At 32.2% G+C, this 10,109-nt stretch overlaps 1 long non-coding RNA gene across 1 annotated transcript; it reads left to right on the top strand.

Moving 5' to 3' along the window:
- The first annotated feature begins 5,446 nt into the window (after window positions 1-5,446).
- On the top strand, window positions 5,447-9,843 carry LOC143045076 (uncharacterized). The gene is made up of 2 exons (XR_012968856.1): window positions 5,447-5,554; window positions 7,655-9,843. It is a non-coding gene; the product is annotated as an uncharacterized LOC143045076 (long non-coding RNA).
- Window positions 9,844-10,109: the final 266 nt, after the last annotated feature.

Here is a 10,109-nt window from a genome sequence, read left to right as displayed (position 1 = left end):
GCAGAATCTGAATCAATCAAAATTGACGCAAATAGACTCTCGAGCAATAAATCTAAGTTGCAAGCAGGCAGGAAGTTAAACAATAATATCAAAACAACTGAGAATTTATATGATAAAGGAATAATAGGGAATATATATGACACATTTTGGCACAGAAGTATAGCGAAGACAATAAAATTTAGATAAAATACAATACAATGTTAAATGTTTTGTCTGATAAACAGTCAAACATGTATATGAAGGTCAGACACATTTGGACTACGAAATTGATGCATATGAGAGAAGTGACTTTTAAATTTAGGTTTTTAATGCATAGGTATTACTGTGACCTGCTAAGACAGCTGTTTGCTAAATGGAGGTTATTTTGGTTGCAAGTTTGACTTTATATTTAATTACGTGTTGCTGTAGGCCTTTACAACATAATTGCCTCCAAGAAGTTCAAAACGGTATTACAAACAATGGAAATTGGTTTGTTTTAGAAAAATTAAAATGTTGTCAATCAAGGCCTTTACATAACAATACAGATAGTTAATTTTAAAAATATAAGTATTAATGCTAATAAATGACTATGCATTGATTATAAATTTACATGCTAAATATTTCAAAATAGCCTGCCTTTAAAAAATTTTGTGTATAAATTTCTGTTATGACATTGAGGATTTGTATAAGTGGAACTAATTACTTTACTTTTTTTAAGCAAGATTATTTAGATTTTTTGGGGTTTATTAGCCACTGCTGCAATAAGGTACAATGGACATAGAAATACTGCAAGTTTATTTAACTCAACCGTCTTGTTAGTGCACTCAAGCAGCCATGCATCTAAGAAATGATAATTTGGTAATGTTTCATTGAATTTAGTTGGTGCCGGTGAGTAGGTATGCTTAGTTCATTTATAGCAGCATAGTTATTCAGCGTTCTTTTAGTTAAACTCTTCCTCAAACGTACTTATATTCGCTGCAAATTTTCAATGTTTTACTTAATTACCAGTTCTTTTGCCAATATTTCACTGTTGCAATAAAGAACTATGTAACGTACTCGGCGGAGTTACTAATTTGTATCGAACCAGAATTAAGTCCTGGATATTGGTAGATTCACTGTTTCTTCAAATCATGTAGTTGAAGATTATGCCTTGTGTGTGACATGTTCCTGACTTTGCGAATGACAACCAGTGCACTATCTAATCTGTGTATTATCTGACCTATGATCTACTGCAAAAACTGTGCTCTCTCTGACCTAAACTCTACTTCTGTACTTTGATACCTGTGAACTATATGTTACAACTGCCTGTTCGCTATAACAATGCATATTTCACCTGGTTTGTACGTTCAAGTTGAAATTATGTATCCAAATTCTCCTTGCAACATTATTTAGGTACGCATCTACGTTCTTCTTCAAAATAAAAAATACATTTTTTATTACCTTCATGCATATGTTTCTTCTGAACGTCTTGACAATCAATTGAACGTTATTCTTATAGCGCATCAGGTTTTTTTTACTGCTGACTAGTACTGGTGTATTGGACTATTACATTGTAGATAAATAACCCTATATTGTAAAACCCTTGAATGATGACCCTAAACGTATCTTCTGATTAGAATATTAGGGCGTATACCAATCGTAAAAGGGACATTCAAACTCACAAGAGGAAAACAACTGACAAGGTCATGACAAAAAAAAAAAACCGAAGAGACAAACAACAGAACATAAATACAACATAAAAAAAACTAAAGGCTAAGCAACATGAACACCCTTCAAAAAGAAGCCTAATCTGAAGTATTCTGGAAGAGTTAGCAAATCCTGCACATGTGGCACCTATGCTTCAGTTCAGCTCATGCAAATAGATATCCAGTGATTTTTCGAAGGGACTACTTAACTGCAGTTGGAACTCTTGATTCATTAGCGTCCTTTTGTAAGCAGCAACCCTCTATCAGGGAAATCTTGATAGGAAATGCAAGCTCTGCAACCTCGGATGAACTGTAAGATATTTACTCCAGAAGCAGGCGCTGTTTGAATGTTGCATCATAGCCAAGGAAAGTTGTTCACAATTTGGAAACTTAAATCATGTCTTGTTTTGTAAAGTTTTATTCTCAAACGACCCTCGCTGTCAATTTTTAGATGTAATGCAAGATACTAGTATGAGACGGACTGGACTGTATCTGTTGTATCATTTATTTCCAGCTCGATGGAATAGATGTGTTTAACATTGTCACCAAGCTTTGACTAATTTATTCAGAGGACATAATCTGTAAAAAAAAACGTGAAGTTAAAGGATAATGCTAACTTCTTTTTCTTTTTCCTTTATAAGATCACCTTTATATAAATAAAGGAATAATTCGGCAAGGAAAGAAGTTGGTACAGCTGGCTCCCTGTTGAATTCCGGCCAAAGTTCAAAATCCTTGTCTATACGTACACGGCACTGCAAGGAACTGCCCCGGACTATATACAGGAACTATTACATCTCCAAACAACAACTAGGGCACTACGATCAGAGGGCAGCCTTAGACTCGAACTGCCACATGTCCGAACAAAAACGTACGGTGAAAGACAATTTAATCGTGCTGCCGCTACCCTATGGAACAATCTACCTGTACAAATTCGTCACTCAAATCTGTTCAGTGTTTTAAAATACAATTGAAGACATATTTTTACAGACTTGCGTTTAATAAGCTGTTATCTTAATTCTTATTCCTTTTATTTGAAAATGTGCTGTGATTTTTTTATTTTTTTTTTTTTTTTTCTTCGTACAATTTTTATTCTAGCAAAAGTTTTCATGACCATTTCAATTATTTATTATAATCTTTCTGCTAAATTTTTAATATATTTTCGCTTTCTATGTTTTAATTATTTTTTTTGGTACTTATTATTGATTTTAATTCTATTATTTTTCTATCAATATAATTATTTATGTTCATATATCTTTCATATATACGTTTTTAGTTCTTTTAAACATAACATTTTTTTATTTCATTTTGTTTTGTGGTTAACTTAATATATTTTATCATGTATATATATATGTAAAGCGCCTTAGAGTGATTTTATTGTTATATAGGGCGCTATAGAAATTTTTACTATTATTATTATTATTACTCATTCGAATGTCGGTTGTGTGTTGAAAATCACGTCCTGCAATTGCAATTGTATCAGTTTCAGAGAATTTTTTGTTTGAATCATTGTGAAAAAGTACGACATATTTCTTCCTAAGACTACTTGTATCTACTTTGGCCACTTTTTTTCTGAAACCAACAGGACCAATTTCTTCAATGTGTCTTTAGATTGAATAGGGAATACTTGTTGAAAGGTTATAGATTAGTCAGTGTTTTAATTCTATTAAAAGAACAAAGAAACTAACATGACTAAGAATTATGTACTTTAACAGGTCTTTCGAATTTATTCAGTATCCACTAGAGTAGGTTGTTTTGCAATTACTCTGAATATAAAAAAGAAGATGAATGATTGCCAATTAGACAACTCTTTACAAGAGACTAAATGACACAGAACTATATAGGTCACCGTACGGCCACCAACATTGATCAAAGCCAACACCGCATAGTCAGCTATAAAAGCCCCAAATGACAATGTAAAACAATTCAAACGAGAAACTAAAGGCCTAATCTAGGTACAAAAATGAACGAAAAACAAATACGTTACACATAAACAAACTACAACCACTTAATTACAAGCTTTGATGGCTGTTGAAATTGTAAACTGGACCCCTGCTGTTTTTTTCGTTGTTATCTACACAAACTTTGTGTTAATCAGTGGGTGGCAAGTTTATTGAAATTGATGTGCATAATTTGGAAAGATGTTTTATAACCTGTCCATATAAATATTTTAAATTCAGCAACTCATAAAGTAACTTAAAACCGAAAGTAGACAAACGTTCAAACTATAAGCTAAACAATTCTATTTAAAAGGTTTTTACTTTATAAAAGGAATAATAAGTTAAACTCGTATTGTTGATACACATTTTTTTCAATGTTTGTCTAGATATAATAAAGGTTAACTGCAAACAGGTTAAATTTTTCTAGTATTCAACTAATTGATGGTGGTATTTATATATGTGAACGATACTTAATAATATTGATCAATAATATTCATCTATGAGGGTCTGGGCGGGGCTCCTTCAATTATGTAATCTTTAATTTTTGGACCATTATCTTTATAAATAACACTGATTTTATTTATGAAAAGGTTTTTACTATTAAATGTATCTGTACTTATTTCATTGCTTTATTCTGTATATCTTACATTTATGTAAGCAGTGTTAAATCCTTTATTTCCACTGTTGCACACTATTTTCTATATTCTTTATTTATTTGGGCTCATGTTATCAGAACATCACTTATGAGTCTCATGTAGACGAAACGCGCGTCTGGCGTATTAAATTAAAAGCCTGGTACCTTTGATAACTATTTATCTATTCATTATTTTTTGGGTGCCATTCTCACTTCGTTTAAAACGATCCAAACCGTGCTATTTAATTGTTAAATTGACAAGAAATTCCATTCGATGAAACATTTTCGTCTTTAATCGTATATTTTTTCAACTTTGTTTATATTTACAATATCCTTACTGTGTGATAAGCATGCAGCTTTGATAACGTTTTGCATAGTTGATTCATCTTAACAAGGAGACATATAAATAAAAGATCAACATGTGTTAGGTAGACACAGCGGTATACTACTGTTGTCTTTATTTACTTTAAGTATGACCCTTTCCACATCCATACACTTCACCAACAGTATATATGTTCATTAATTAATAATTAAAGACACATGGCATGAAAATGAAAGACCAACAAACCGAAAATTTAACTTCTGTCAATCAAATGACAGAAAGTATTTTCAATTAGATATATATTGGTTTTTGTCTCTGATGTACATACCTGCCAACTTTTCAAAATGCCCATGGGGGTTTTACGTGCAAGATGGATCCTATAGTTCTAGAAAATCATCAAGGGGGCCTTCAAATATATTTAAGTGTTGTTTTTTGGCTTCTTCATACTATTACAAGCCTATAGCCATAGTAAAATTTATTGTTTTGTTTAAATTGTGGACAAAATTGCTCTTTCAAAATTCCCATTTGGGAGCCTTCATGGGGGAAATCCCCCGCAAATAGTGACAGTTGGCAGGTATGGATGTATTAAGATCCATCCGGATTTGTAATGTTGGAATTGGTTTTGAAATTTTAATTTAGAACGAATAAGTCTTGTGTTTGATTTAAATTGCTAGCTGTTTTTACATTCATTACATAATCAATGTATTAATAATTAATTTTTTATGATAGTGCATAACAGTGCATGCATGCATCGACTTGATAATTTATTTGACCAACAATTTTATTACAACAAGATTAAGTAATTTTAAATACCCGTATACAATAAAATTCATATAAATAATTTAAATGTGTATATACATATAGATCTATACTTTTCTCAAAAGAATATTTTAAATGTTAGTCTTAAATGTTCTATACAGTCAGAATAATACGGATTTTTGAATTACTCTAACACGACAGCAGTGCATCTGTGAGGGATATATTTTCGTAACATAAGGTTAGTTTATTAATCCAATTTCAAAAAGGAGTCGATGGTTTAAACGTCAATGAAAAAAATCAGAAGGCAGAGGCTGAAACCGAAAGGACAACACACAAATAAAAAAATAGCACAATATAGCATCAATTTGGACAAACTTTTGTTTCATAAACACGATAAAGAAGTTCTCGGTGGTACTTTATTTATCAAAATTACAATATTTCCTTTAAGTAACCAGTCCACGGACAATGCATGCGTTATCCATTTTTAGTTAAGGGGTTAATTGCAGTTCACATGAATACGGTTTTGATGAGGTCGATTTATTCACCTGCAAGAAAATTATTCATTATCAATTTTTCTTAGCTTAATTTGACAAAAAATGAACCATTTTGACTGCTAAAATCGAATTATTATTTCACTCTTTCACTTTCATTAATGACTGAACAAAAAAAAAAACAACATACTTCAGATTTCTTGTAGCTTGTGTCCTTTTAAATGCACTGAAAATGCCTACAAACTGAAACTCTAATCATACAACAAACGCATGCGTACTGTAAATGGTTTATCGGATATCAAATGTAGAGTTTTGATTGTCATTCGCTTTCCTTATGTTGAAATAGGTTTTCAAACGTAATTTAAAATGATTTGTCTTTCTAACTTTTTTCCTTGTTTATTATATATTCAATTTTCTGAAAATGATATAGGATATCAATATGTTTTACAATCATCATGTAATCAATGTAGTAATATTATTTCCATGATAGTACACAACAGATTATCAGGAATTTGTATAGTAATTTTTTACACGTAATATATTCATTTTATTCGTTTAAAATAAAGGGTGACATAACATGAGAATGAAAAAAATATGGACTGTTAGCCAAACACAAAAAGAATTGTTAATTGTATATACTATACAAATCCTTGAGAATATCGACTTGATAATTGTTTGAACCGTTAATAATTTTGTTTGAATAGAATATAAGTAATTTTAAATACCCATACACAACAGTAACTATGCGAATGCTTTACAGCGGATTCCATTGAGTGTGCAGCCAAAGATAATATCTTTAGTTCGCTTGCTTGTTAGCTGAATCGTGAAGTCATTATGAGGTCAGGTATACTACCTTCCTTTCGAAGTAGCATAGTCCAACAGACAGATATATTGGTTTTCTGTTGGACTAGTCTATTCTTGAAGTAGGGTAGTTAAACTAACATAACAATGACTTCATGGTTCAGCTAACACGCATGCTAACCAAAGATATTACATGTGGCTACACACTCAATGGAATCCGCTGTAAATGTGTTTATATAGAGACTCATCATTATGTTTCTCTAATACTATGATGATTTTCGAAGTCCTGAATATTCTATGCAGTGGTGTGGAGGATATTTTGGTACACGAGTGCAGATTTGATAAATCCTTTTACTGTCTCATTTAAAAAGTTAAATGTCTCAACTATCTCTCGACGGATATAGGTGTCATTGAAAAAAAGATGGTTTAACCGGAAGATACTTTACTTTTTTATGCCCCACCTACGATAGTTGAGGGGCATTATGTTTTCTTGTCTGTGCGTCCGTTCGTCCGTCCGTTCGTTCGTCCGTCTGTCCTGCTTCAGGTTAAAGTTTGGTCAAGGTAGTTTTTGATGAAGTTGAAGTCCAACCAACTTGAAAATTAGTACACATGTTCCCTATGATATCATCTTTCTAATTTTAATGCCAAATTAATTTTTAACCCCAATTCCACGGTCCACTGAACATATAAAATGATAGTGCGAGTGGGGCATCCGTGTACTGGGGACACATTCTTGTTTAAAATCTAAATTGTATTCAAACAAAAGAAATCTTTAAGTATGAAATACCCACGTAACAATCACACATCGGCGTATTCATATTATTGAGAATTCAGATTTAAATAAATTGTATCATGCGAATGACATAACACTCTAAAAGTTACAAGAAATATATATAGTTCTATACTGTATGTAGATGATGCTTACCAAACATCGATAAACAAAATTATAAGTATCACTGTAACAATTCTCAAATGCAATTTTCTTATTCATACTAGATGAAAATAAATATGAAATGCACTAAATAAGATAACTGTTTTATTTTCAGCATAGTGAAAGACTTTCAAGCAATGATACAGTCTATTGCAATGCACAATTTTGTGCATTTTCATGAAGAACAGAGACTTGTTTTTAAAGAAGGTGCAAACTTTGTGATTGGAGGCAATTCGACTGGAAAAACAGCTTTATTTGAATTAATTCGGCGTTGTTATTCCAACAAAATAAATACAACAACATCTTCCGTATTAAACGAAAATGAATTAGCATATGCTGTTTGCCATTTCACCGTACCAGAGCAATATCCTCCAATAGGAAAACTGAAGCTCTCTAAAGAAGAACACCCGAAGGATATCCTCGCATGCATTTTCATCAAAAGTCGAGGATGTCAGCCCAAAAATATATCAAAGGGCCAGGCAAATGGTTATGACTGTTATAAGGTTATATGTTCAATATCTAGTACAGGTTCTACTCAGACCTTTGCACAAAAATTTATTGGATCCTATGGGTGTTATACAAAACAACTCGACGATAACACCAAAGGCTGCAGGCGAATAGCACCGGACATATTGGCTATAAAAGACGTAAAGATTTCTGGAACCAAAAAAGTTATACATCATTTTTTCAAAATTATTGAGAACGACTTTGAATCTAAGACTCCCGTACAGCGCTCGTTTCCTTTCCGTATACTAAGTACACTACAATCCATATTACGTGTCATATTAAGTGTAGTGATACGAAGAACGGATGCTGGTACTTCTGATGAAGCTATCATGAATTCACTTTATCTTTTGCTAGAAGAAGGCTATGTTGGTATATTGCCAATGCGATCAATCGGTCCTCTTCAGTGGACTAAAAGTGAGTTAAACCAACATAAAAGCAGAGACAAAAACTATGAAAATGCTGATCATCGCGCAGAAATTTTATCAAATCTTTTGGATAATGACTTAGTTGACAAAACACAAGAGCAAGTCTTTCATGATCACATCGTGCATCCCTATGAGTTTATTAAACTTGGTGGAAAGATTGAAGTGAGCAACACTGAAAGAAAAGACTTGTCACCAAAGCGACTTTTGAAAACACCAGAAGGTATTCTTGAAGGAAAGCAGTTAACACTTATTCTTTCACACAAAGAATTTTCAACAATTACTATTGAGGAACCGGATCGAGGTATGCATCCTCACATGATAAAAAAAATGCGTGATTTAATTCTCAAGCAAATTATCGGGAAAACTGTGTTGATAATTACTCACAATCCTTCGATGCTAGATAAATGGGCCATGGCGAGAACTTTTGTATCATCAAAAACAATTTTGAATGAAACCGTATGTCATTCAATCTGCAAAGTACCAAAAGGATACGTTAAGTTGTGGGAAAGTGAAGAAATTAAAAATCTTCTTTTTTCTTCTCGAATTCTATTTGTTGAAGGTAAAACCGATAAAATAGTGCTGGAGGCTATATTTCGTTTGCTTATTTATGATGACAAAACAATTTCGACGACGCAGAAGCATTTCCTTCTGGCAACTGATATTCGTGAATTATCAGGCTCAGGTGATGGCAAAGAAAAGAAGGAATTTTGCACAAGTATGAATAAAGAAATATACATTTTATATGATTCTGACGTCGATGACAAGCAAACTGATGAAAGTTTGGACGTTTACAAAGATCAAAATAAGATAGGAAGAAAAAGGGAACATACTTTCCGTTGGAAAGTTGGTGCGATTGAACAAAGATTTATTGATGTTCTTGATAACTGTTATGACGAAAATATGATTGATAGAATCACTGAAGTATTTCGTATAAAGTTACAAAAAGATGACGAGAACTATAACAGTATAAGCGAATATATAAATTTTCGTAAACAAATTATTAAGATCAAAACTGGAGAAGAAAAAGCCTGTAACACAGCATTACCAGAATCACAAAAAAAATGTTTCCGTAACACAAAACGCAAAATAATAACGCGGTTGAAGAAAAAAGTTTTTCTAGAGTCTGATTCTAGCGAAATGGAAATAATTGCAGCTGCTATGATACAATATTCCGAGGAAGTTAAAGAATTTATAGACTTTTTGCAAGATGATAAGTTTAAGAAAGGAACAAAAACTATAAAACGTAAACTGGAAAACCCCGAAGATGAGACAACTCCCATACAAACTGTGCTGTGATGATGAAAAAGCACTGACAGAAGTGTGATTTTATACTGAAAACAATACCAAGTTTTCCATAAAAAATATCATGCTACAATTTGCCTTTCATTGAAGACATTTTTGGTACACTGCCAATTATATATTTTTGTGAGAAAAAAATATTGAAATAAATACTTAGCTTAAATAAGTTAACAAAAACTATTAAAAAAAGTATTATATGGCTTGTCCTCATAAAAGGTTTTTTTCTTGTTAAAAGTGCATTTCTTATACAGGTGTCATATGTGGAGCAGGATTTGCTTACCCTATCGGAGCACCTTAGATCGACCTCGGTTTTTGGCGGTTCGTGGTGCTCAGTCTTTA

Source organism: Mytilus galloprovincialis, chromosome 9 (genome assembly GCF_965363235.1).
Source record: "Mytilus galloprovincialis chromosome 9, xbMytGall1.hap1.1, whole genome shotgun sequence".
Lineage (NCBI taxonomy): Eukaryota > Metazoa > Mollusca > Bivalvia > Mytilida > Mytilidae > Mytilus > Mytilus galloprovincialis.
This window is presented reverse-complemented; position numbering and strand designations above follow the sequence as displayed.